At 41.5% G+C, this 27,296-nt stretch overlaps 1 pseudogene; it reads right to left on the bottom strand.

The window, feature by feature from the left end:
* The window catches only part of LOC117203284 (ras-related protein M-Ras-like), a 116,691-nt pseudogene that overhangs the window by 60,691 nt on the left and 28,704 nt on the right, over window positions 1–27,296 (bottom strand).

Here is a 27,296-nt window from a genome sequence, read left to right as displayed (position 1 = left end):
AATCCCTGTCTCCAAATTCTCTGTCCCCTCGTATGGACCTGTGTTCTACCACTTCTAACCTCCCAAAACTATCACCTTCCTGCGATCCTTCACACTCGGCCACGTTCTCTGCATTATGTGTCTGCCTATGGGCTGTGACTTCCTTTTATCATCAAGGAAAAAAGCACCTGTTCCTCCCTTTGGGATCTGCCTAATTTCAGTGTCCTGGACTCTCCTGGCCAGACTGACCCTATTCCTACAGAGTGCTTTTCTGAGACACAGACCTCAGCTCATTTTAAGGTTTTTTGAACATAAAGAATATTGGTCCAGGTCCATCTGGTAACATTGCATATTCAAAGTTCTGGATTATTTGGATAACAAGTGAAGCAGAATAAATTCATCCACTGCCTAAAAACATCTGGTCCCTTTTAATGAAAACCTACCACTTGGCTGTCTGGAAACAAGTCTATTTGTATCCAACAAATATCCCGAGAGTTCTTTTAATATTTTGTTTCTTTCCCAGCTGCAAAGCCACATAAGTAAACATGCTATTTCATGTAATTCCCCATTGAAAATGATCTGAAACTATTTCCCAAGTTGTCTGAATAGATTCTGAATGTTCAGGGGACATTTTGCATATTTGAACCAGAAACCTACACTACGTGAAATTGGTGACTGCTCTCAAAATACCGCCTTTTCACAAATGTCAAAGAGAGCACAAATCCTATAGATTGAGACTTGAATTGTCAATAAGTCTATGTTAACTGCCTGGTTCCCTCAGTGTCCAAAAGTAAAAGGCGTTAGTCTCCTTTCATGTGACAACATTTCCAGCCTTTGGTGATGGGTACAAGTTATCACATAGGATTTCCCATGCTACAGTTTCGCATTTTTATTAAATGTTATGGCTTTCAAAGCATTTCAGATGCCTTATCTCACTTGACTCTCTTGACAAACTTCTGAAGTAAGCAGGGCAGATAGCATCATCTCTACACTGGAGAAGAGAAAACTGAAACAAGAAAGATGAAATAACTACAACTCCTTGCTAAGGTGGAGGCAGAGTTCTCTTGATCAACCCCTCTGCTCAAGGCATTTTAACGTGTAAAATATTAGCAGAGAATAACAGTAAGTCACGGCCTTACTCTCAGACAGGGCCCTTGCATTCTCGTGAGGCAGATGTAGAGGTCAACAGGCAAATACAGCTGGGGCAGGACATCTGCTGGGTTTGGAGATGGGTCAGCCCCCAGGTGTGAAAGGAGCCTGTGCCCCCTCCAGTCTTGTCCCTTGATGCCAGATGCCATGTGAAGTCTTTCCTTGTCTTCAAAGGAGCCTGAAAACCAAAGATGGTTGTCAATTCCACCTCCCACAATAGCTTTAAAAAATTTGTCTAGAGAGGGAGAGGACACAGGACAGTCTGTGACAAGGAGCTGCACCAAGACCCCAGGAGCTCATGGTAATTGGAGAAGCGATGTCCCCAGCAGCACTGACACAGTCCCCCAGTGACAATTGTCAGAAATGGTTCTGGACTCTGGGAGGCACAGAAAGCCAGGCAGAGGCAGAAGAAGCTCCACAAACAGGTGAGAGAAAATCACAAAGGGAAAGAGATTCACAAAGTCACTCTATGTGACTATAGACCAAATTATCAGAGCAAGTTAACCATCATTTAATGCTGAGAAACCCAAAGTAAATGGTCAGAAGAGACATTCACTCTAGATGGAGTTAATTCCATAGACTATGGCCTTCAGGTGAATACGCATGAGATATTCAGAGGGATAAAAACTCAACTTTTGTTACAAAGATAAAGACGTTCTTGAACAAAACAAGTTTAAATTTCAAGATTATCTAAACCACTAGATACTAAATTACTATGTATAAAAAAAAAAAAAACAATTACAGGACTTCCCTGGTGGCGCAGTGATTGAGAGTCCTCCTGTCGATGCAGGGGACATGGGTTTATGCCCCGGTCCGGGAAGATCCCACATGCCATGGAGTGGCTGGGCCCGTGAGCCATGGCCACTGAGCCTGCGTGTCTGGAGCCTGTGCTCCGCAACGGGAGAGGCCACAGCAGTGAGAGGCCCGCGTACTGCAAAAAAAACAAAAAAAAAACAAAAAAGACAATTACAAATTTGAGGAAAAAAATGTAGACATTTAATTTTTTTCATATAGTCGATAGAGTATTAGTTTCCTATTGGTGCACAACAAATTACCACAAACTTAGCTGCTTAAAACCACACCTTTTAAGGTGTAAGACAGAAGGCCAGGTGGGCTCTGCTGGTGCTCTGCTCGGGAAATCTCAGGGCAAAATCAATGCGTCTGGAAAAGCATCCACGTCCAAGCTCACTGAAGTGGTGGGCAGAGCCCAATTCCTGGTCCCCACTGGTCGGAGGTCCTGTTTACTTGCTGGCCCTCGGCCAGGGCCACGCTGTTCTTGTCGAGGCTGCCAGCCTCCTTCCCACTTGGCCTCCTCCATCCTCTACGCCAGTGATGGCACAGCAAGCCCCTCTCATGTCTCAAATATCTCTGATTCCCTCTCCTGCTAACAACCAGAGGAAACTCTGGGCTTTTAAAGGGTTCAGGTAATTCCACTAGGCCCATGCAGAAAATATCCCTTTAGCCAAATAATTCATAACTTACATCATTTTCACAGGTTCCACCCACACTCGAAGAGGAGAGGATTTCACAAGCGTCAGGGATCACTGTGGGCCTTTCTTAGAATTCTGCATCCCACACGGGAGGCTGGAAAGAGACAGTTAGTGAAATGGAAGATAGGACTAAAAACTCATTTGAGAAAGTGGCACACAGAAACCCACAGTTTATTATTTTTTAATGAATATTAGAGAAATCAAGAAAAGGTTTCCAACCTATTCTTCTAACAATTGTGGAATGTCTCCAACATTCTTTTAATAAGAATCCCAGATAGAAATGAAGAGAATATCAGAGAGAGAATAGAAATAACTCTTAATTTTTATAAAGAAGTCAAGAAATATATAATTATTTTTCAGAAAGTATACACAAGTACAATAAATAAAAATAAATTACCTCCAAAGAACTACAATTAGACTGATGGCATACTTCTTTTTTTTTGTGGTACGCGGGCCTCTCACTGCAGTGGCCTCTCCCGTTGCGGAGCACAGGCTCCTGGATGCGCAGGCTCAGTGGTCACGGCTCATGGGCCCAGCCGCTCCGTGGCATGTGGGATCTTCCCAGACCGGGGCATGAACCCGTGTCCCCTGCATCAGCAGCGGACTCTCAACCATTGTGCCACCAGGGAAGCCCCATACTTCTTATTATTAGTAATAGATGTCAGTAAGTGCAAATGGGGACTAGTCCTCATGCAGCCAAAGACAGGTCAGCTTAGACTAGTGCATGCAATTAATGCTCATGCAAAAGTAATGGCATGTGGAAATGTCTAATTAAGGTGAACAACCAAGAAAGGAATAAAAATAACACAGGAAAGGGAACAATGATGAAAGAACTGCTGCTGAGGAGCCATGAAGCTATTGAAATATGGAACCCAACCCATGTGTATTAACATCAGAGAGCGTACTTTGACATTATCTACTTCGAACACTTAAAAAATAATATAACTAATAAGCATCATGAGGAAGGGAGTTCAAGAACAATAAAATGTTTAACTACCTTATCTTTCCATCAATAGTGTCAAAAATTCAGACACAAATTTTTTAAAAACTGTAAGTACAAAATAAAGATATTTTCTGATATATACTGACTATGGGAGTTCCCCTCCCTTTTTTCCCCCTCCAGGACTCACACCCTCACCAGAGAAGCTGGGAAAATGACACGTCACCATGTGGGAGAGACCACCAGGGAGAGGGTGTGGATGAAAGAACAAGAGTGAGAACATACATTGAATATACTTGTGCTCAATTCATCCTTCAAAGAAAACCATTTCTTATTGTAAAAGGCCAAAAATAAACCTCTAAACAACAATGATGTGGTAGGAAGGAATATTCAATGAGTAAAGCAAGGTCAGGAGGAAATACCAAATAACTTCAATCATAAGCAAAAAATAGAGTTACCTATATCAGTGATATACAGGTCTCTTTGAAAGAAGAGAGTACTTCTTAAGCAGGAAAAAGATGTTGTAGAAAACCATCAATCCAGGAGAAGTCAGTGCAAAAAAAGATAAAAATAGAAAACAATGAAAAAAGACAGGAGAAATAATTCCAAATATATCAATCCATAGTAAATGTAATGGTCTTAAACTAAGCTATTGGAAGACAGACTATCAAACTGGATGACTGATAAAGTTAAAACACACAAAATACCAAATGGTAAGTTATGCCACGTAAATATTAGGCAAATGTAAACTGGTGTAAAAATATTAATATTAGGAAAATTAGAATAAAATGAATCCTATGTAATAAGGCAATTATTCTAATACCAAGAATATGTACAATCATATGTTTTACCTCCTTGACACCATAATATCAAAATACATAAAGCATAAAAAATTGAATTACAATCATAGGAGAAGATTTTAACATAGCTACATGTGAAATGAAATGAAATGCCAAGAGAGCCAACAAAATTTGTCAGGCCAAAAAATATAGTTCATTTGTTCTTTTCTGATTGACACAGAACCTCATGATTCTAACAGTGAGACCATTAATCAGTTAGATAAAGATGCCAACATAAACACATAGAGGATGGAACAAGTCTGAAATGAAAGCTGGTGTGGAAATGAGAAGATGCAGCCAGCCCACATGCTCTGCTTACAAGGATAAAGTTGCCAAGGTCTTCTGAAGCTACAGGTGTGTCCACAATTTTAGATGAAGCAGCTACATGGGGTGAAGGTCTTGCGAGGTGCAGGAAGCTGTGCCTTTTCTTTTCAATCTTAATTTTGCTCTATATACCTTTTCATAAATTTCCATATATTTTCTCCATTGCAGATATTTTATATCCATTAACTGTATGTCTCTCCTTTAATCAATTACCATCCGGTGGTGAGAAAACCTACAAAGATTGACCATAGGCCAAGCATTCTCAGTGAATCTCAGATAATCCATGTCCTACAAACCAAGTCCTTGGACCCCAAGAGAATATAATCGGCAACCATTAAAAAAGGGTTCACGATAATAGCACCACTGACAATAAGAACAAACCCTGGTCCAGCACTTACAATGTTCCAGGTGTTCGGTCCTTACTACAGCACTGAGACAGGGACTATGACTGTCCACATCTGACTGAGTACTCAGCCGAAGTTCAGGGTGGTTGGCTCGCCCCGCATCTCAGAGCTGAGACCTGCTGGATCTGGGATGCCCCCCAGCCACACCTGCAGTGGCCACACAGCTGCTGTTTCTTGACGATGGGACCTACAGTCCAGAGCTCACAAGGACCTGATGCTCTGGGTTTCAGGCTCTGCTCTTGTCTTGAAATCCTTAACAATTTTTTCTGTGAATCCGAGCTTTGAAAGAGGAGTTGGTTGGTCCAGCAGAGCACCTACCAGGGCCTTTGAGCCTTGACTCAGGGATGTCCTGCTTCCAGCCACTTCCTTGGGAGGGGATCCTGGCTGCCTGATCCCAACCCCCTGACTCACTGGATCCAACCCAGCCTCCTCCCAGCCCCTGCCCAGACTCCGCTGCTTCAGGGGCCGCAGGTGGGAGCCTATGCACAGATTCAGTGGTAGCTACCCTACCCTGGGTGGCAGCCCCACTGCCTTTGGGAGGCAGCTTGGCAGGTCAGCCTCTCACCCACCCTGACCCAGCATGAAAGGCATCCCCATGCGGAGGGTGCAGTCCCTTGACGGGCACAGAGAGTAGGTCCATGCAGCCGGGCGGGGGGGTGGCAGATGACCTGTGTCATCGTGAACCCCATGTGGCAGACTGGAGGTCTCAGGCACCCCCAGAGTCTGCAGTCACCACACGAAATTCCCACTCCAGAAGGAGAACAACATTAAATTACAAATAAAGAATTCCATATCAGGTAAAGAGAGAACTACAGAAAAAAGAAAAGAAAATATATTTTAGTACCTCTAGTTACAATTTTTTTCTGTTTTTTTAAACAGCCACCCCACTTTTATCTTGCACTGGGATTATTAAATGAGGTAGCCCCTCCTCTATGCTACACTACAAAAGGCCTTAAAAGTCACTGGGTTTATCTTTTCTTCCACATTTTGCACAGTTCTGTCATTCAGAGCCACACTGAATGAGTAAAATCACTCTGTCATACATTGGTAAGCACTTTTTCCCTGACTGTTCTCTTCTCCAGGTAAACATCTTCACCTCTTAAAATGGCATCATTTTTAGGTGACCATAGGTGATCCGTGACCACCTCTTTAGATAGGGCATTTGAACCAGTTTGGGTCATACCAAGTTATTTTCACATCTATCAACAAAAGCCCTCAAGGTATAAAAAAACTTAAGGAAAGATGGAAGAGTTCACAGGTGACTCTTCCTGGGAGGGAAAAGTCACAGTTGCCAAGATTTAAACACGGATGAGAGAAAAATGTCTCCATGACACATTCTGTCCCCAGATGGAATGGGCTGCATGAGGGGGTGGTGAGCTCCGTCCTATAGGACACGCCCAGCAGAGCTGCACAATGACTGCTGTTGAGGGGTGTCCGGGAGAAGAATGTCTCATTGGAGTTGGACTCAATGGCCTTATAGCTCTGAGGGCTAGAAATGAATGCAATTACTGTGAAATTACATTTACGTGAGTGGACATATTAAACTAGGGTGAAATATATCATCCTCCCTTTTAATCACTAACATATCTAATACTTGGAAACTGTGCTCTGTCTATATCCCAAACTGATTACGTAAAGCTTCTTCAAAGACATAGATGAACAAGAACAAAAAAGCACTATTAAAACCTCTGCAGATCTGAGCTAGGGAGGGAGATCTAGTTAGTTATGAGCAGAAGCTAAGGAAAGATCACCATGAAAAATTAAGAGAAATACACCTTGTAACCATTAAGTACTTCATAAATTCTGTTAAGTGTCAACATTCTTATAGTGCTCCATGGTTAGTGAATTCTGGAAATAACTACTTCTCTTCTGCCCTCTCCCAACAACAGAAATATCCATTTCATTCTCAAACTTACAGTTTCTTAGCAAGAAGCCAAGACTATACAATACACCAAGAGAGATGGCTTTTCTGGCAACGTGTGTTTGCAATAAAAGAAAAGTTAGAAAGGAAGTCAGATCTGCATGCTTGAGATTGCTAAAATCCAGTTAATGTTGATTAATGCACAGAAATTACCCAAGATCAGTTCACTAGGGAACATTTGTAGTAGAGCCAAGGTAAGTGAGATCTTTCAGGACCTACTAGATGCCAAATACACAAATTAAAATTGCTGTAGGATTCAACAATGCCGGAAATCTTTTTTTTTTTTTTTTTTATTTCCACAAGAACTTTCTTTGGGAGAAAAGTACACGAAATTTTGCTAACTGGGACCCTTCCTTGAGAGCCGCCCATCATATGGGGTTTCATTACTTTTATGTCTCACCATGTATGTTCCAAGGTTTGATCTGATAGAAACTTTGCATCAATTATCATGCAAATTCCATGCACTGAAATGAACAGAGCAGCAGTAAGAGCGACACAAAGCTGTCTGTATCAAAAGGTTTGAATAAACGCTAAGTATCGTTAGCAGAGTCCCTCTTCCCAATCAATTCCCAGAACCCTGATTTCTTTTCAATCTTTCTTTAAAAATGATCTCATCCTGATCTAATGATGCTGATTCACAGACACAGTGAGGTAATGCACTTAAGATAATGCATCATCTCGATGGCTCACACAAGTGTAAATATTAAGCAGAATTTCAGTACAGCATTAACTTTTACTGTAACAAGAAACTGAAAACTAATATTACAGTGCAGCCACCAGCACAATGCCATGCTGATAAGATGGCATTAGAAAGTATAGGAGAGGATGATTTTTCCCTCCTCTGTACTATAGGATGTCAACTAATTTTATAGTTTCTTATTTAGAAGAAAAGGGAAAATAACATTTTTAGGTGGTAAATTAAACTTTTTATATAAAAAGCAATGTATAAATCTGCATGACCCAGTGATAAACTAGGCATTTTTTTTATCCTGCCATTTTTATAAACACAAAGGGTTTGAGTTTGTAAATAAATATGTATTAGAAGCACATTTGAAACATCTGACTATAGAATGAGTTTTTTACTGGTCCTAGTAATAGAAGCCAGACTCTCAGAGAAGTCTCTACAATTTACAGTTGCATTCAGATTACGTTGTGTGTATTTGTGGAGCAAATTGATTTTTCTACTTCAATTTTGTATGTATAACCATTATATGCAGTGTGCTTTCTCAAAATGTATGAACATGGGCTGTAATGGAAAGCATAGAGTCTGGGAAAAGGGGACATAAAATGTCAGAGCTCAAAGGGGTCTTAGGAATTACATCCTCTAACATTGCTGTTTCATGGGGGATGAAATTAAGATGTAGAGATGGTAAACGATGGGCAATGAATTCATGTGTTTGATCCCCTCAGATACTAACGGAAGGGGTATGATTAGTGTGATAGGGTTATGGTGATGAATACAGTTTGGTTCTTGTCCTCAAGTAGCTTTCAGCATAGCAGGAAACTCCAATATGTAAACAACCAATTATACAGGAAGCAGAAGAAAATGCTGTGAGAGAAGTGCCACAGGACAGCAGAGAAAAGAGCAACTCACTGCAAACGGGAGTGAGACAGAAAGTGAAGGCTCAGTGGAAACTTAGAGCCTGAGTGGAATGCGGATAATGAAAGAAGGCAAACAAGGAAGATGGTAGACCAAGGGGACAGCACACACAAAACCCAGAGGAAAGATGGCATTGGGCATGAGCCATCATTTTGATGGAGGGGATACTGGGGATAGTAAAGTGGCCAAGAGTGAAAGTCACCAGACTGGCAAAATCTTGCCAACCAGTTTGGTTAGAAGAATTGTTGTGAGCACAGCAGCACAGCCCGCCATGTAGTTGGAAGTTATTTATTGGTCCAGAAAGAATTAAAACAGAGGTCTTCTGACTCTAAAGTTTTCCTTCACTACATCATATGCCTTTTCATGAATTTTTGTACAATAAAATGGTTTTGTCTGTCAAACAGGAAAAGAAAAAAAAAAAACAAGATGTAGTGGGTGCACCACCATTACAAAGAATAACATTTTGATAAAGATACTTTTTATTTCGTACCACTTTCTGGTTTACAAAGCAGGATCATGCATATCCTTTCATTTAAACTTCCCATTTTCTCTGGGAGTAGAACAAGTATTATTTTAATTGTGCAGATGAATAAATTGTGCCTCTAAGAGTTTTCTAACTGGATAAATTGTAGATCTGGGTCAAGTGATATTTCCAATATACTATATTGCTTCTCAAAAATTACATATATATATATATATATATATATATATATATATATATATATTTGCATAAAGATGTATCTAAAAGGCCAGAGTGAAGTTTGAAATGACTGGGAACCCAGAGTTACTTGGGAGAAGAGTCTCCAATCTGACAAGTGTTGCCTCCCCCTGCAGAAGGGTTCTCCTCTCCCCTCTCCTGCCCCTGCTCCCTGAGTCCTAGAAGCCTGGCTTTCATTCTGTTCTTTCAGCAAATTATAATTCCTCAGGGATCAGATCCAGGAGCCTTTTCCCTCTTCCAACCTCTTTGATCTCTGCAGCCTTTAAAGCTGGTCATGTCATCATTTCCTCTTCCTGGAGGCTGAAGCCATTCCTTCACTTCCAGAGCTGACCTAGCCTTTTTGGACCTGACTTCCCACTTCTCTGCCTGCCCTTTCGTCTCTCCTGTGGGTAACACCAGCCTCTGATGAGGGCTCGCCTGTAAGTTTGACCTTCCCCAAGGATGTGAGCTTGGCTCTCTCTTCTATCATGAAAACTCCCCTGGGTGAACTCATCATTCATTCATCACTCATTGGTTCATTTATTTAGTACCTACTCATTTCCATGTAAATAGCTCCTCTGTAAATTTCTACATTGACCAGGAATGAATGGGAAATGTAGCACCATTTTTTCTTTCAAGAATAAGCTTCTCTTTGCAACCACTGAAAACAAACCCTGGGTGGGGTAAGGGGGGGAACCTTCTATAGTATATTTTAAAGCTTTAGAAATATATAAAGTGTTTAAAAATATTAATAAAATAATATTTATAAAATTTTTATTTATACATATAACCTCTCAGACATCCTATTCAAACCTGTAATTCTGCACTACACCCCACATTCCCTAACTCCCTTCTCTGATTTTCTTTTTTCCATAGAATTAATTGTATTTGATGTCTATGCACTACTTGTTTATGTTATTTTGTTTTTTGTCTCTCTACTTTGGAATATAAACAACATGAGGGCAGGAATTTCGTCTGTTTTGTGCATTGTTGTATCTCTGGTACCTTCAATTGCAACCAGTATTTTGTGGATCCTCAAGAGATATCTGTCAGATGAAGGAAAAAACAGGCTTCAGGGAGTATCCACCCAGTGGAATTTTCCACCGTCACCGGCAGGATCAGTTTCAGAAGTCATCTGTGCTGACCTCACCTGTCCTTCAGCAAATATGATGTAAGGAAGTTTATGGGAATGGATATCTCAGCACTATGGAGGCAGCAGGAAAGGGCTGTGTTTAGGGGTCTGTGTGATGTTGGGAGTAAAAACGGTACACTGGGCTCTGGGACTCTCTGACACATTCATTATCATTCCCCAAAGTGGTTAACGGAAAGCCCAATGAGAATTGTGCTCAGCTTTCCCTAGTTCAAGTCCACGTCAGGGCACCTAGTGATGATCTTGGATAAGTGTTTCACAAAGTATCCATGGTTGATCATGTGTTGGGGAGGGTTTCCTTCACTCCTGGGGTTCTAATCAGAGTTGGGTCTTCAAACAGCCTTGTAAGGGTGACAGCCACATTCACTATTATTCTCTGTTGTGCAGTATTTCCGTGTGCCTGTGTTTAAGAAAGAACCTATTAATACCCAAAATCTCCTCAAGGGGTAACTAAGTTGTAGAAAACAAAAATTCCTCACCTCTCTACAGAGGACAAACATGGCTTTTTTTTTTTTAATATACCAGATGCCATTTTTTCAAACGGGCATGTAGAATTAAGCCAATTGTCTGTATAGATATTATATCTTTGTTAATTCCAAATGATAACCATTTGATATAGAGGTATATAAAACTAGGTGCCTGTCTCAATCATAGTGAGACACAAACTCAATTCTTGATTAAGGATTGCTGTTTTAAAAAGCAGTTCTCAAATCAGATATGATAGGACCTTTATCATAGAAACTCTTGGTGTTAAACAGCTGGTCTTCTGCTGTAGCTGTCCTGGTGCCAATGAACTGTCAGGGCAAGGAGTGACTGAATGTTGGCCTCAGTTCCCTGGATCAGGGAGAAGAGGTTGCACATGGGGTGCTGGAAGCCAGCCAGCCTTGACATTCACTTTCTCATCAAAGGAAGGACTGATTTATAAAGGAGCCCCTGATGTAAAGAACCCGGGGACTTAAGGACCCAGCAAGTTCCTCCTCCAAGTCAACACCAACATTTGCTGCAGAAAAGAATCCCAACAAGATGATCACCCTTTCCTAGGAGATTACAGAGACGATGTCTGGCTCACCCACAAATATCAATGTGTTCTTGACCTTGCTGGAGATGAAAGTAAATGAGTTAACTACAGCACGGCTGGCAGGGCTGAGGGAAATGTGAGGAAGCCTGTCTCTATGTAGACACAGAAGAAGAGAGTGGTGGCAGGACTGTGTCCAAGAAAAAGCCAAAGGGATGATTGTAGCATAATTTAAAAAAAATAGATTATACTCAATAATTTTCAAATAATTAGATATTTCTCTTAAACTCCATTTCAGAGAAACTATTAATTAAATGACAAATGTGCATAAGAGGAAAAAAAATAAAATTACAAAGAACCTCAGATCTTATTTTAGTTTTAGTTGACCAACCAGTGTGGAATACCCCAGACACATTTTGGTTGGAGAGACCTATCCTCCTTTGCTCACCAGCCGCTTGAAGAGAGAACAAAATGAAGGTTTCTCTAAGGTTCCTATGTGGAACTATGACCATGGTCTTCCTTCTTTTACTTTACTACTTTTTTTTTTCCTGTAAAGAAGAAACGCTCTGAGAGAGAAATAGGGAGGGGATGTGAGAAGTGAGAAGAGCATGCCAACAGCGAGAGGGAAGGCAGGACACAGTTCACTTCTTTCTGTCAGTGGTCAGTGGTGAGGTTTGGGTAGTATTGAGAGAGTGTTAAAGTCAAGACCCACGAGTGTCTGCAGCCAGCCGCCACCCCCAGCTACTGGTCCTCTCTGAGTGATGCATAAGAAACTAGGGCCCTCCACTCTTCCAGTGCTGGGTTAGAGCCAGAACTCTCATTTGGGACCACTAATCTAAAATGCGGGGGGGAGGGAAAAGGGTTGGAATAAATTGGGAGATTGGAATTGAAACACACACACTACTCTATATAAAATAAATAACTAAGGAGGACCGACTGTATAGCACAGGGAACCCTACTCAGTTCTCTGTGGTGACCTAAATGGAAAGGAAATCTAAAAAAGAGGGGATATATGTATACATATAACTGAATCACTTTGCTGCACAGCAGAAACTAACACCAAATTGTAAAGCAACTATACGCCAATAAAAATTAATAAAAAAAGGAAGAAGAACAGGAAAGCAAAGAGGTCTCCATCCCTCTTGGCAGCCCATGTGCAAGTAGGAGCTGAAAATGAGAAGAGTTCCCCCATGTAAGATGCTCGGCTCCCATCACGTGTGGATTGAATGGGACCATAAAGGCTGCCTTGAAGTTGGAGCTGAGTGAGCACCAAGAGATGGGGTCAGACAGGCAGGGTAGGTTGGGGGAAGCCTGAGCTTTTGTGCTTGACTTTGCATGAAGTGGAAGAGGAGGGACAGAATCGGACTTAGTTTACAAAGGGTCCCCCTAGCTGCCCTGTTGGGACCCAGTGGAAATTGTCTCAGGACAGAAGTAGGGGGGCATTCAGGAGGCTGAGACAATGACCCAGGTAAGAGACCATGGTGGCTGGGAGTGTGAGCTCTGTTTCCATTCTTTTCTAGCACTTCTACACCAATTTTGGTGGCTTCCTATGTTTTTCCTGCAGTTTTCACCCCTCACTCCTTCCTTTTTCCCAATATCCACCTTTTTCATTTATTCTCTTGGTCACGCTACCAAACTGCATCCGTGATAGAGCACTTCCTCTTGTACTTCTTATCTAGATATTTTCTTTTCTTTTTTTTAATATTTTTTTCTTTTTTTCTTTTTTCTTTTTTTATGCCAAAATACTAGTCTCCATTGATTTCCAGTAAGCATTTATCAATATTTGATAAACTATATAATATATATTATTTATATATATATATATATATAAAATCATCTTCTAAAGATGAGACTGCCTTTATGAGGTGAAATATAGTTTAAAAATATATAGAAATTCTTATTTTATATATGAATTTATACACACATTTAGAAAGATCAGCCTTTAATATTATTGTCCTTTCTTTCTAAGTCAGCAGAAGAGTTAAATTCTTTTCAGTGTGGAAATTGCATTTCTTGTGCTTACACATATTTCCTCTCAGCTATACCTCCAAGCCACGCAGCTCATTCTGTATCTGTCTTTCCTTGTTTGTTCTTTTATTCCCATATTTAATGAGCATATTTAGCATGGATTATGTCCCAGACATTATGCTAAATTTAAGGGATCAAAGATGAATTGATTCATCCCATGCCCTTAAGGAGTTTACAGATGAATGGGGAAGGTACCCTTAAAAATCGCAAACTTTGTAAAAGTGCAGAAATGTACAAAGGCACACGGTGTGTTTGAATAGGTGTGACCAGGCAATTTCTCAAATAAAACTTAAATGTCCGAGAGACAGAGAGTAGTATTATGTACATAGTCCTAAACTAGGCTGTTTATAGAATGCATTCAAACATGGGAAAACTGACTTATAAGTTACCAAATTCTGCATATCTTGCTCTTGACACAATAAACCCAAAATTGTTCACTGAGGATTTTAGATGAATTTCTTTCTATTCCTAGTATTTCTGAACCTCTGGAAGCTACACGTAGCCTGACTTACATTACTAAATATGCAGCCTACGTGGAAATAATGCTTTTCATCCAAAAATAAAGTATTTACTCCTTTTACCTCATCTTGATATTATTTCTAAGCCTACACAGCTCCTGTCAAAAGCGAAAAGGATGCAGATTCATTTGCATCCCAAACAAGCACTAGTTGCTCTCAAATTGTAAATCTGGTTCCTTTCAAGCCCTATCACTCCTATCAAGTAAATAAATCCAAATCCTTCATATTTTAAAACCTTGTAAAAATAAAAGATGAGAAAGGCCTAAAGTTGGTCCAGGTTGTAAAAAGAGCTTCCTTACTCTGTTCTTATATCCTGTAATTCGCTGGAGCTTGGGTTTCAACTCCAACAATACCGTGTTGGACAGTGAAAGAGGGAACACGTCAGCTTCAGTTTCATAATTAAAGCAGTAGAAACACTACTGTGGGAATGGCCTTGATGTCTCCCTCATTTTGCTTGCTCTCTGGAAAGAAGATGCGACCAGAGAAGTATTAGCCTCATTTTCTGAAGCCTCAAGAGGGGGAGGTCCACGCATTTTTCACTATTTGCCTTCCTGACGTTTATCCTGGGCTCTGCCTGCCCCCAGCCCACAAGTTTATGGACCTTAAGCAAGGTCAGTTTAACAGTTTACACCTCTCTTCCCTGGAAGAAGAGCCTCCACCTACCCAATGACAGGACCTCGGTCCTGCCTTTCAGTCTACTGGTTTCTGGTGTCCCAGTGGCCATGGGGACCCACAAGCAGTTGAGCTGCAGACTCTTCCACCACCCTCCTGTTCCAGTTGTGAATCTCACCCATGTTATCTTCTGGTCCAGATGCTGCCCATTTCACCCAAATTGGCTTCTGAAGTCAACATCAGTCCTACTGCATCCAGAGCACCATCTCAGTCTTAAGTCTTTGCCACCAATCACCAGTATTTTCACCCTCCCAGGCCCCTAGTTCCCAGCATTTAGGATCACCAGTATTGCAGAACCTACATTTGGGTTGCATCTAAGATGACAGTAAAACTCCCTTGATCAGTGGTGGTTCTGGAGCACCATCATCACCTGACTCTAGAAGCATCTGTGATGGGGTCAAAGGTAGGGATTAAGGATGGATCCTATTTGTCAAGGAGTTTGAGTCCTTGTGATATTGTTCCAGCTACCTTCGGGCAGGTTCCTTAGATGCAGAGCCTGAGATAGGGATTGTTATGCAAATAATTCATTGGGGAAGCTTTCCTGGGAGAGGGGGCATATAGAAGCCATCAAATGAAACTAGAGAAAGAGGTAGTGTCTGGTGAGTTTAGACTCAGGATGACACCACAGGGAGCTCAATGGCACCAAGGAAACCAATGTTATTTTATCTTTAGGCAATAAAATCTGGATCTGTGCTCCCTTTTCAGTCAGTGACAGTCTATGGGTGTGGGGTCACCCTCCATGTATCTACAGGCTGGGTTGTCAATATTCTTGTCTGCTGAGAGATGGATATGCCAGTTGGTAGAAGACCCCTGGGCAGAGCACCAACAGCTATTATGCAGGCTTTCTGCCACCACAAGTGCCTCTAGGGGCTGGTACAGGGTATATTTAGTACAGCTCCCACTCTACTAGGCAGAAATAGTATTTAATTTCCCCTTTAATATGACTGTTAGATTAGGATCTCTCTCATTAAAGACATTTTTTTTAGAAACCTCATCTTACATCTGTGCAATGGCATTTTTTATGCCTCTGCCAGTACATTGGACTTGTCCTTTTTTGATCAACTCTCATTTTCAGACTGGTTTCGATCTCTATTCTATGGGAAACTCATGGTTGCATACAAACCAAGGGATATGTTAGGGCTACTAATTTAGAACAAGGGGATCTTAAACCCAAGGAAGGAGTCAAAAAGTGTTCAGATGTTCATCTTCCTTGCATATGTAGAAAGGCTTGACTTCCAATATAATGTCTAGTCCTGCACAAAATGTACAAGTACCTGATGAAAACTAGCTGTAATAGCTAACTATCAGGGGTTTTACTGAGGTTTACAGGCTGACATGGCAGAGGCTCACTTCTAACCTGACCTATTATGATTGACTTAGGGATAGAAACCAGCCAGAAGTGACCAATTGCTCCCAACCTATGGTCAGTGGCAGTGGCAGAGACACTAGCTTTTCACCAAACTCGACTTCCTCTGCTTCCTGAGCCCAAAGCTGGACAATGTTCTCAACCCCCTTGACCGCATTTCTCAGAGTCGAGACAGGCTATGTGACAAGGTTCCAAGGAATGTGATGTGAGCTGTGCCGTTTCAGGTCCAGTTCGTAGAAGACCAGGCATGAATTTCTTCATACTTTATTTTCCTTCCAGGCAACACCCCAGGGCACACTTGTGTTGAAGGTAGAAGAGTCCGTGTCATCCTTGATTCTGGAATGGCAAGTGTGACCACCTTGAACTCCTTCTTGAGTGAGAAGTAAAACTTACGGTTGAGCCAATATGCACCTATAACTCAGCATAGTAATAGACATCAGGTAGCGCACTCAAATTAGGGTAATTTGAGGATAGTTTATGTGCAAAGGGACCAATGGCATTGGTCTGGCAGAGTGGAGGGGACCCACGAGGGACAGTGCAGTAGCCCAGGTCTGGCAGAGGCCTGAAGGATAAGGGAAGAAAATGCTATTGGAAACCAAATAGGGGCCTGGAGCCAGTTCCCTTGAGAAAAGTGATGTTCTGGCAAGGACACGACCAGCCCAAGATGAATCCCTAGGGAGGGAACTGGACAATAATGCCTTGCCCTCCCTCTGGTCTCCTCTGGTCCAGATGGTCCACTCCATCTCACTCCTCTGGTCCACTTCCTCCCTCTGGTCTCCCCAGGGGCTCCCTCTTGGGGGAAACCAAAGGGAATCCAGGGGTCATGGGATTGATAGGTCAGCCTTCTGGGGCAAAGGGCAGGATTGAACAGGGAATCTTAGGCAAATGGCATTTATCAACAAATTGCACTTTGGAATCTGTTTGTTATATCAATTATTCTACCACAACTAATACAGTCTCTAAGTAATGGGGTGAGGAAGAAGTACAGATTATCTCAGATGCTAAAAGGGATCATCTCACATGAATATTCAATGAGAGGAAGCTAATAATCTCATGGAAATTTTTTATTGTTAGAAATTCTATCTATTACTGTGTCAAACCTAATTTCCTACATCTTCCAACCACTGGACATCTACCTTCTCTGTGAGGTTGCATAGAATAAACCTAAACTGTCCGGCACAGTACAGTCCTGCAAACATTTGAAGGCAGTTGTCATATTCCTCTCACACTGTTGTTTTTTTTTTCTCTACAGGAACTCCAGACCCTCAGTTCCTTGTACACCATGGTTTCTGAATCCTTCAATACGTTGTCTCCTCTGTGTGATCACTAGCTGGAGGGTCCTCCTCATAAACTGAACTGTCAAGAGCTGAAGAAAGTACTCCCAGGATGACCCACTTATTTTACATACAAAGAATCTATTTCCAGAACTATCCCTTAATTAAATAAAGTAAAAATGACTCGAGTTTTTAAAGTCATCATGTCATAGAGTGGATCTGATTGACTTTGATAACCATGACATCCTCTAGGTCAGAGGTCGATAATCTTCTTCTGTAAACAGCCAGATAATGAATATTTTAGGCTTTGTGAGCCAGACAGTCTCTGAGAAAACTACCCCACTCTGTGTTCCAGCAGGAAAGAAGCCACAGACCAGATGTAAACGAATGTGTGTGGCTGGCTTCCAACAATGTGTTTGTAGGAACCAGCCAGGCCACTGGGCAGATTTGACCCATTGACCAGAGTTTGCTGACACCTGCTCTAGGTCAGAGGTTCTCAAACGTCGCTTCATCCTAAAATTTCTGAGGAAGATTTTAAAATCCTGATTCCAGAGCACACTCATAACAATATTCAACCACATTATCTGGGCAGGGGAGGGCTGGCTAGGGCAGTAAGTTTTGGCTCCCAAATGTCTCCACTAACCCAGTGGGGCGGACTGCCTTGGCTCCCTATGTGCCTCCTCTGACACCCAGGAGAGCAGCTGGGGCAGCTCATTATAGGCTGGTGACAGGCAAGAGTGGAGGTCTGGGCCCCCCCATGCAGAGTTTGCTGGTTTTGCAGGGGTCAGACTGCAAAGCTTCCTCTTGCATTTTTCTGGAGTAAAGCAGGCATTGTCTAAACATTTTCTGTCTTGCTAGGCTGCCCTTCTCTTGGTCCTTTGGCTGGAGACAAAAGGCTTTTTTTGGTTTGTTTTTTTGCTTTTTTGTCTGCTCTTTGGCATTTTTAGGTTGCCAATGTCTTCAGCTCCAAGTCTGGAATATACAGGGCTTACATCCTTACCAGGACACTCACCACCCTGAGTTCCAAGTCCTCTCACTTGTCCGCATTCTTTTTTCAGAAAGAAACACCTTTCAGAGTCCCTTATGTTTGTTTTATTTAGATTGCCCAGGGTTTTAATTCTACCTAGTGGGAGGAATAGGGAAACCTGTTCCATCTTCCTGGTAGTGAAGTCCCTCTGGGTTGTTTTTTAACATTAAATGCTGGTAGGCTTGTTTCCTTCCATATTTTACCTGAGCCATTGAATTTTTACCTAAGAGTAAGGCAGTATGGCCCTCAGCTAGGCAGCTCACACTGGGAAGCAATCAGGAACCACATTAGATGTGGTTCTTTCAACAGGAAACTCGGGAGAGCATTGCTTGAATTTGTGAAGGTCTTTCCTGCAGACCTAGATGTTCTGTGGATCACAGGGTTGGAAGTTCCAGGCTCATCCTGCACATGAAGACCTTCGAGCAGATTCTGTGCTTGCAGGTGTAGGATATTTTCACTATGTCTTTTTCTTCAGTATCACATTCTCTAATCCAAGGGGTCTCCAGACCTGCAGCAGCTCCTTGCTAGTAAGGCCATTCTTTGGCACCACCAAGAACTACAGAACAGAAACCCTGTTTGAGAATCACTGCCCTAATCTACTAACACTCCGACCCGTTAATATTATTTCGATTCATTTTACTTACTGAGTATTTTCACTCAGTAGTTCTCAACATTTTCTGTCCATTGGAATCACATGAGAAACTTCAAAGCAAGCTGGTCTGCCTTTGTCACCCCTGGAAACTGTGAGTTAATTGGTCTGGGGTGTGGTCCTGTTTTCAGAAACCTTAAAGGGTCCTAAGATGCAGTAAATAATTATCACTTTCCCCCAAAACCTTTCATCCCCCCTTCAATAGGAGCACCATCTTGTTTTACAATCAGTTAATTAGCGAGTGCTGCCAATTTGATTTTGATCAAGCAGATCCAGTGGACCCAGGAACTGTATTTTTACAAGAATTTCAAGTCATCTGTTGCAGAGACCTTTTTTGAATAACACTGGCTAGAAATATCTGCCTTGATCCCCAAAGGATGTGAAATAGAAATGCCGCTGGCAGAGAGAAAATCATTGACTGTCTGCATGTCTTGGAGATGATTCTACAGAACACAGAGACTCTGGGTCATCTCCGTTTGAGACAGATTCCTTCACCACAACCTCCTGGAACTTCCTTCAACCCGCCGCTGTGTCTGTGACATTATTTTCCAGGACCTGTTCCTCAGAGGGCTTGTAGCTGCAAGAGGTTTTCAGAAAATAAACCTTTAAGTCAACTTGGCTACTTTCTGCCTAGGCTTTCAGTAACCTCTGGTGATCCCCCAGGAGTTGGTAGTGAGAATTAATTTGCACTAGCTTCACATCAAGACTCATTCTCTTCTGCAAACACTATATTTCATTCACCTTTCCCACTACTTTCACCACAATATTTACCAGAGGATACCTCTCGAACACGATAACAGTATAAAAACATGTCTGTACACCCAAATAAATCCCAGATGGGTTAAAGATGGAAATGTTAAAAACAAGAAACTGAAGCATATAAGCCTTAGAAATAATTCTTTAATCTTGAGGTTAGTGATCTGGCAAAACTCCAATATCAATATCTTTATGCTTTCCTCTGGAGCCTGTCACATTCCTCAGAGAAGGCTGGCACTCCTGCCCGCCCACCCAGTGGGAGTCCTTGGGCAGGGCCCTCAGAACACTGGTGTCCAGGCTCCTATATTCTCCAATCACCTTGCCTTTAGGGTAGGTCCAGGCTGCACTCCACCTGAGGTCTCAGGCCGGGAGTCACGATATTGTAACACATGTGAGAACAGAATGCTGGGTTCCTGCACGTGGGGAATTTCGAGTGGCCCAGATGCACAGGGAGAGAGGGTAGCACCATCTAACTGTCTTAACAAGCTCTCAGCCCTTCTTCTCTGAATTCACTCCAATTTTGCAGTGTCCACTGCTGCCAGTCCCCACAGCTGTGGGGATCGTCATGGTCAAGGTGACTCCCTCACAGGCTCCTCATTGTGGACTCAGCACACCACTCTTCAAGGTCCTGTGGTCCTTTTCTCCTTCTCTACGTGTTTCCAGCTCCTGAATGCTGTTCCACTTGTACTCAACGCCCTGGCAGATTTATGACCATTTACTCTAGTTTTCATAGGGTTTGAAGAGAGATAAAAAGGAGATGTATGTATTCCAGTGGTCATTTTTACCTGGAGAAGATGATGATCTATTTTTTAATGCTTTTAAATAGGGAATAAATACAACAGTCCTGTGAAAGGCATTGAGAGTAGGTATTTTTTTAAAAAAAGAAAGAAAACTTCGAAGTACGTCAAATTAGAGAAGTGTGGTCACAACAGAGAACCAATCCTTGTGAATGTCCACCTGGGTCAGAGGGTGCTCAGCCCTGCTACTAAGCTGCTCAGAGGCTGGCAGGAAAACAAGAGCTGCTCCTCTGTCCAGATAACCTTTGCTCCCAGGAAGGCCCACCCATGAATATGACAGTGGGGGGTCTCCTCCCACCTTCAGCACCCTGCAAAAAATATAAGTCCTCTTGCAAAGAAAACTCTAGGTTTCTTCAGTCACATGCTACTATTTTAAAACCTATCTATCTTGGCAGAAAAATCCTTCCCTCAGTTTAAATAAAAGTCTTCATGCATAAACTCAAATCTAGCTTTGCTCAGTGGGCCAGTTTCTTTTCTAACAGTCTATTGATTATATAAAGCCTGTTATTAGGTCTCCTCTGCATTGTCTCTCTGACAAATGAAGATTAAATAATCCTTAAAACTTGCTGGTTCTTATTTCCAAGTTTTGCTTCATCTCAGTTTTTTTCCCTCAACCTCCCCCAAGCTGTGTGCCACTTCTTGAGTTGGTAGTGCCTGAACTACGCTAAGGTCATGGCCATAAGCTGACCAACAAGGTCCCCTGCTTTTCCCACACATTTACTGTTATTTTTGCACCTTAGTATATTGTTGCCCCAGATATTGCTAATGAGTGTTTCCTTTATCACCCATTATGACTTTCAGAGTTTTGCACCAAATTTACTCACCATTTATCCTTTGGTTAGTGTTTATGCTTTTTCTTTCTCTCTTAATTTACAGGTACCACATCAGAGGATCTTAGCTTTTTTACAAAGCTGAAGTGGTGATGGTAACACACGGCTTGATGGGAATCAAGGATTAAAAAGCATACTATAGAGCCAAAATATACTTTGGTTTCATTAGTTTGTAATGAATTTCATTTGTATTTATGTAGCATTACTGAATCAAATATTGGTTGGTGGGGGGAGGGAAAGTTGATTAGACTTTCCTTCTTTCTAGTCAGAAGCCAGTGCTGAAGCATATCTGTCAGAGCACTGGTGGCCCAGGAGACCTGTCCTGATTGAAAGGGTCACAGAAGACAAAGCTGTTTTGACTTCATTGAAAAAAGTGCTGAGAGACAGAGAGGCTGCTTCTATGTAGCCCTGGCAAGAAATATTAGAAAAAATGTGGGTAGTGATAAATAATAGCTTAAATTCAGTTAATAAAGCTGTGATATAATACCTGTTGATATAGTTGCTCTATTTTGTCTTGACTTATAATTGTAATATAAATTAAATACAATACATAATGATGTGTATCAGTCAGTTGATCATAATGTTTATCTCCAGTTCAACATTCTTTGAGAGTGAAAGAATATGCTATCCATAGTTATGCAGGGTCAACAGAAATAAACCAGGACTATCTTGGGAAAATGGCACCAACTGGCCATGCTTTTTATGAAGAGTGGCATTGTTGAAGAAAGCACAATTGACTGAATTGTGCTCTAAATGCCCCAACACTGACTTGGCCATGGTGGAGGAAAATCACATCAACTTTCCCTTCCTTTGTAACTGACAGCTGTTCTTCAAATCCGAGAATATCACAGAGCAGAGAAGGACACTGCTGTGTGGGGCTGTTTTGAAATCATAAGAAGCATCACTGGGGAGCTGGAGCTAGTTTGTGGGTGGTTCGTCTTCTTCTATCAAGATCTAGTGAGGACATGTGGCCTGACAAGTCTGTGACTCCATGTAGCTGGAGCTCCTTCTGCATAGCTGCTGCACAGTGTTCCAAATGTGCAAAGCCAAGAGAACATTGAAATCACAGGTGAAAAATTAAGCAAGCGCTCAACAATGCCATTTTTCTAGAAATCAGGCAAAGTCAAGTGGCTGTTTCATCCTTCAGTTCACACCCTATGTGTGTTCTCAGAAGTGTTGGATTTCTTTTGCTCTTAAAGTCTTTTGCAGACAGGGCATTATTTCCCTTTGTTGCTGATAAGGGGACAAGATGCATAGAGAACTGACCAAGATTCCATAGGATCTGGTGAAGCTCCTCACCACTGGATGCCCTGTGACTCCAAATCCCGTACACTTTCTGCTAAACCAGTGGCTTTTCATACTGTGCTCCTGAATTTTAAGGATTCTTCATACCATGCCAGGAGCTATGGGGAAGGTGTGAGGGGGGCCTGGCGGGGGGAGGAAGGCTGACCCGGTGGGGGATGAAGTCACCACCTGACTCCAACCAGCCCTGCATTCCTACAATCTGTTCTGTAGACTGAATGTCTTAGAAGCTGACTTGAAAAAGTGTTCTGTTGCTTTAAAAGATTTGAAAACAAGTACCTTAAGTCATGCTGTCTCCACGTTCTACCCGCAAACACACAGGCATACGCACCTACCCACCTACCCAGACTATGAAAGAGGGGAGGGCAGCAAGATTCCGAGGAAATAACATCAGAGCAACACTTCTGCCATTTGGGGAGTCTTTCTAGGGAGCATGGCCTCTTCATGATGTCCTGCCACCGCTACTGCCCTGGGCCTCCGGGACCACATGTGTGGTCCCGCTCTGCCAGGCCAGCTCATGGCCAAAGCCTCCATTTCCACAGAATAAGGAAGAGGGAGAAAGGTCAGAACAAAGAGGAAAATCGGTCTCCGGCCTTCTCAGCCTCCATTAACACTGCACAACCTAAGCCTGGGCTGCAGCTCTCAGGTGTGGGCAGGTATGTCAGGTGGAGTTGTTTCTATAGAGCATCTCAAGTTGCCTTTTAGTGGTGCGTGGAACTGAGGTGGGTTGTTCAGGAAGGAGTCGCGGGTCAGGGAAGGCTGTGATGCAGCAGGAAAAGAGAAGGAGACATGGGAAGCCAGGCTGGTCTGATTTTCACTAAGTGAAGCTGTGGAGAGTTTCAGCCCACTCCGTCTGGCTTCCTGACCTGATTTCTGTAACAGTGCTGACTTCTCATCTAAGAAACCATGCACAGCAGAAGCAGCTCCGGCCATTCTTCACGCTGACACTAACCCCTGAGTAGATCCAAAGGAGGGAGAAGCTCAGGCTGAAATGCATGGTTGGGTTTACCTTTATTTTCAGTAGGAGAGCCAAGGCCTCACTAGCACAAGAGGGCCAGGATGTAAGCCAAAGGAGTTTGCTCTAATTTCTCACAAAGAACCGGTCCAAAGTAGCCCTAAAACTAACATAACTCTGAGGCTATATCGCCTCATTCAGGACAGAAAGAGAATATAACTACCTTTGATACATATGCAACTGTTCCAAAACCTGCATGAGCAATGCAGAGGGCATGCAGTGAAGGAGAAGTTACTATAATGCTTTTAACTCCGAAAATTCAGGAACATGCTTCTTCAATGCCCAACAGTTATCAAATTGGTGACTGGCATACAGGTAAATTTTCTGAGAGATAGACCAGTTAGAAACCAGTGGTTAGATGTTGTATGCCTCTCCCAGTGTGGGTCACGCTGGAAAATAAGCTTGGGGAGTCAACAGAGTGCTGGGAATAGGGTGTGTGTGCTGGCAGTCCTGAGTGTGTTTTTGTTCCCTGATGTAACCATCACAGAGCAAGACACCAAGCATAACTCGGCATGCACTTTCACACTTCCCAGCACCCATCCTAAATCCCAAGTCACCATAGGACAAAAAAACACATTTTCTTACATTCTCTTTTAGAAATTCTTTCTCTTCTCACCATGCCATTCCCAACTTGCAAGCATTTTTAAAATGTCTAATAAATATAAATAAATAAAATGTAATCTATTTAATAAAATAGATTTATTTTATTATGATAAAATAAATCTATTTAACAGGAGAGATGGTCAAAGAGGTCCAGTATATATGACAACGTGAAATCATTAAAAAATAGGGATTAGACAGTATGCAAAAAAAATATATATATATATATATATATATATATATATATATATATATATATATATCTGGAGGTCTGTTCATCATAAATATTTTGATAACTCATTTGAGAATTATTTTAAACAAATTAAAAATATAATTAGATAATTCTTATTAGACCATTAGTAGAATTGGTTGAAAAAATATGATCTAATCAGGAACCATGAAGCCAGTGAAGAGGTTCTTTTAGAGCTAAATCATTGTCAAATGTCCATGGATAAAACTTTGCAATTTCCAAACTTTACAATTGCTTTTGATTTTAAGTGTTGAGGTAATACTAAGACCTAGTCAATGAATCACGGTTCTACTAGAAATTTTAAGTTACTTTTATATTAATCACACATTTAATTTATTTCTGTCTATATATATCTAATATGTACTTGATACTTTGCAAAAAGCCTTTAAAAATAAGACAATTTTTGCAAAATATGAATAACATTTTTGTTTAGAAAAACTTTCTGATATCTAGGTTTATGCTTTTATGATTATTTTAGAGAAAATAAACAATATTACTTTTAATTATGGACATTTTAAATCTAATATATATCTGTCTAGAGTATATTTATACATGAATAGGCTTGAAGAATTAGTGGAAAAATACACCATGTTTTCTTCATTTTGTCAAAAAATTTTAATTTTTATCTATTTAGAGCTTGCAGTACTATTTGGATGGATGTTCTCATTGTGCTTATTTGTAACACTTTTATGAAAAAACAGAATTACTCATTAAGTGCTATTTCACAGAGAAATGAAAAATTAAGTAAAATGGTTTTGATGATAATAGTTTAAAGCTGTCGCTTGTGCATGAGCACAAAGATACAGACTTCAAATGATTGTTGCTTTCCATCCATTTGAAGCAAGCCACTCTCCACATGAACACGAGACATATGTGTATAAAACAGATGCTTAGAAAAATGTATTTAGGTGACTGCAGATTTCTTTGCCTATATATTCCATTTAGGTATTTAATTTTTATGGCAGTATTATCCTTTAGTTTTAATATAATGTCTTAATGGCAGTTTTCATATTCTTCAATACAAATCTACATGAAATCTTTCTATCCATTTATAGATAGATAGCCTGTAATAGCACTTAGAAAATGACACAAAGGTATCTGTCCATTTAAAAAATTTTTCTATGCATCCAATTCCCTGAATGTCAGTAATAGACCCCAGAGAGGTTTTAAATGTGTAATATTGACCCGATTGGAAGACTTCTAAAAATCCACTTTCTTATTGGACACACATAAGGGCAGCACTGGCTCTGGAGTCAGGGTCTTTCCTGCCCCCTGGAACTGGCTAAAATACTTGGTGGTCTGCCAAGCATTAACATGAGAAAGTGTAGTGGCTTTTTTGAAACCATTGTAAGCTATTGGGTCAAAGCATGTTTCAGTAAGACAATTTTGCTTCTTCCGCAGTCAGGCAGGTCTGCCAGATCAGGCGAGACACCCAAAACCTAATGAAATATTTAAGAAGGACCTTCCTCCGTGCAAACACAAATCAGTCTTCCCAATCACATGGCTGAGGCACTTTTAAATGTTGAGGTTGGGGAGGTAAGAAGCAAATAATAAGATGGAATAACAAAATCAAGCAAATAGAACATCTCAGATGAAAGAAATAGGTAGAATGTCTGTCAGTATATAATAATTCTGTGAATGTGTGGGTCTTATAGGGCTGTTAATGAGGCAACCTTATCAGTGATCTTGGGTGGTGCTGAATGAGGGGTCGGCGGGTGGAGTGTAATATAAACACAGTTATAAGTCTTCATTCTTTGCTTGAGAAACACCTACATGGACCCTGAGACTTAGGGAGCCTGACGGTCTGTTCAAAAACATGCCTATCTAAACAATTGCATTTGTCCAGTAATTTATAAAAGATATAAAAGATCATTTGACAAGCCCAGCTTTGTGAAAACCACTGCAAAGCGGGAAGTGCTGTGACTGGTTCTGTCTAGTTTATACTCACCATGTTTTCTGAAGAGAGAGAACCAGACCAAGTCAGCAAACTTCTCTCTCTGGTCAGATGCTTCTCTGACATTCAACCTGCTCCTTGACCTTAAGGATTTTGTCTCTGTAATAGGCAAAGAGATAACAAAGACACATATTACCTATGGAAAGGAGGAAGCATGAAGTCTATACAAGGCTGGGTTGTTCTGCCTATGATTTCTGGACTTTGAAAAAGCAGCAAACTGGATTTCTCCAAGGCAAAGAGGACCACACTAATAATGCTTTCTGTCTTTCTTCTTGTAAAATGGGAAAGAGAGATAGTCCAAGAGCAGGCTCTGGCTTTCAGAAGCAGGAACCCTTGGCCACCCCTCCCCTCCCCCATGTGTCCCCCACCCATCTCCCCTACCCTCACTCTGCATTCATTCTAGCCCAGCCGTCTTATGATAAAAGAAGGATGCCATGCAGGGTAAATTCAGTCGGATTGTCAATGTATCCATACACATTCTCAGTCTCTGTTCAATGTTCCATGACAACAAGGTGAGACGGCAGAGGTTATCCGAACAGCTGCTGCCTAAGCTGGAAATTCCAGGCATTGAGCACCATCTGCCTATACATTCACAGATGTATAGAAGAGCCATCTATCAGACTGCAGCATGCAGCTGCCTCCCCATCAGGCCTGCTTCCTTTCTAGGCGAGGAACAATGAGAGCTAGTTCTTCACTTTGTGTCACACAGAATGGCTGATTTGATTAAGTCTCCAACTCTCATTATGCTAG

Source organism: Orcinus orca, chromosome 13, assembly GCF_937001465.1.
Source record: "Orcinus orca chromosome 13, mOrcOrc1.1, whole genome shotgun sequence".
In the NCBI taxonomy this organism is placed as follows: Eukaryota; Metazoa; Chordata; class Mammalia; order Artiodactyla; family Delphinidae; genus Orcinus; species Orcinus orca.
Note: the sequence above shows the minus strand (reverse complement) of the source record. Positions and strands in the feature narration are given on the sequence as shown.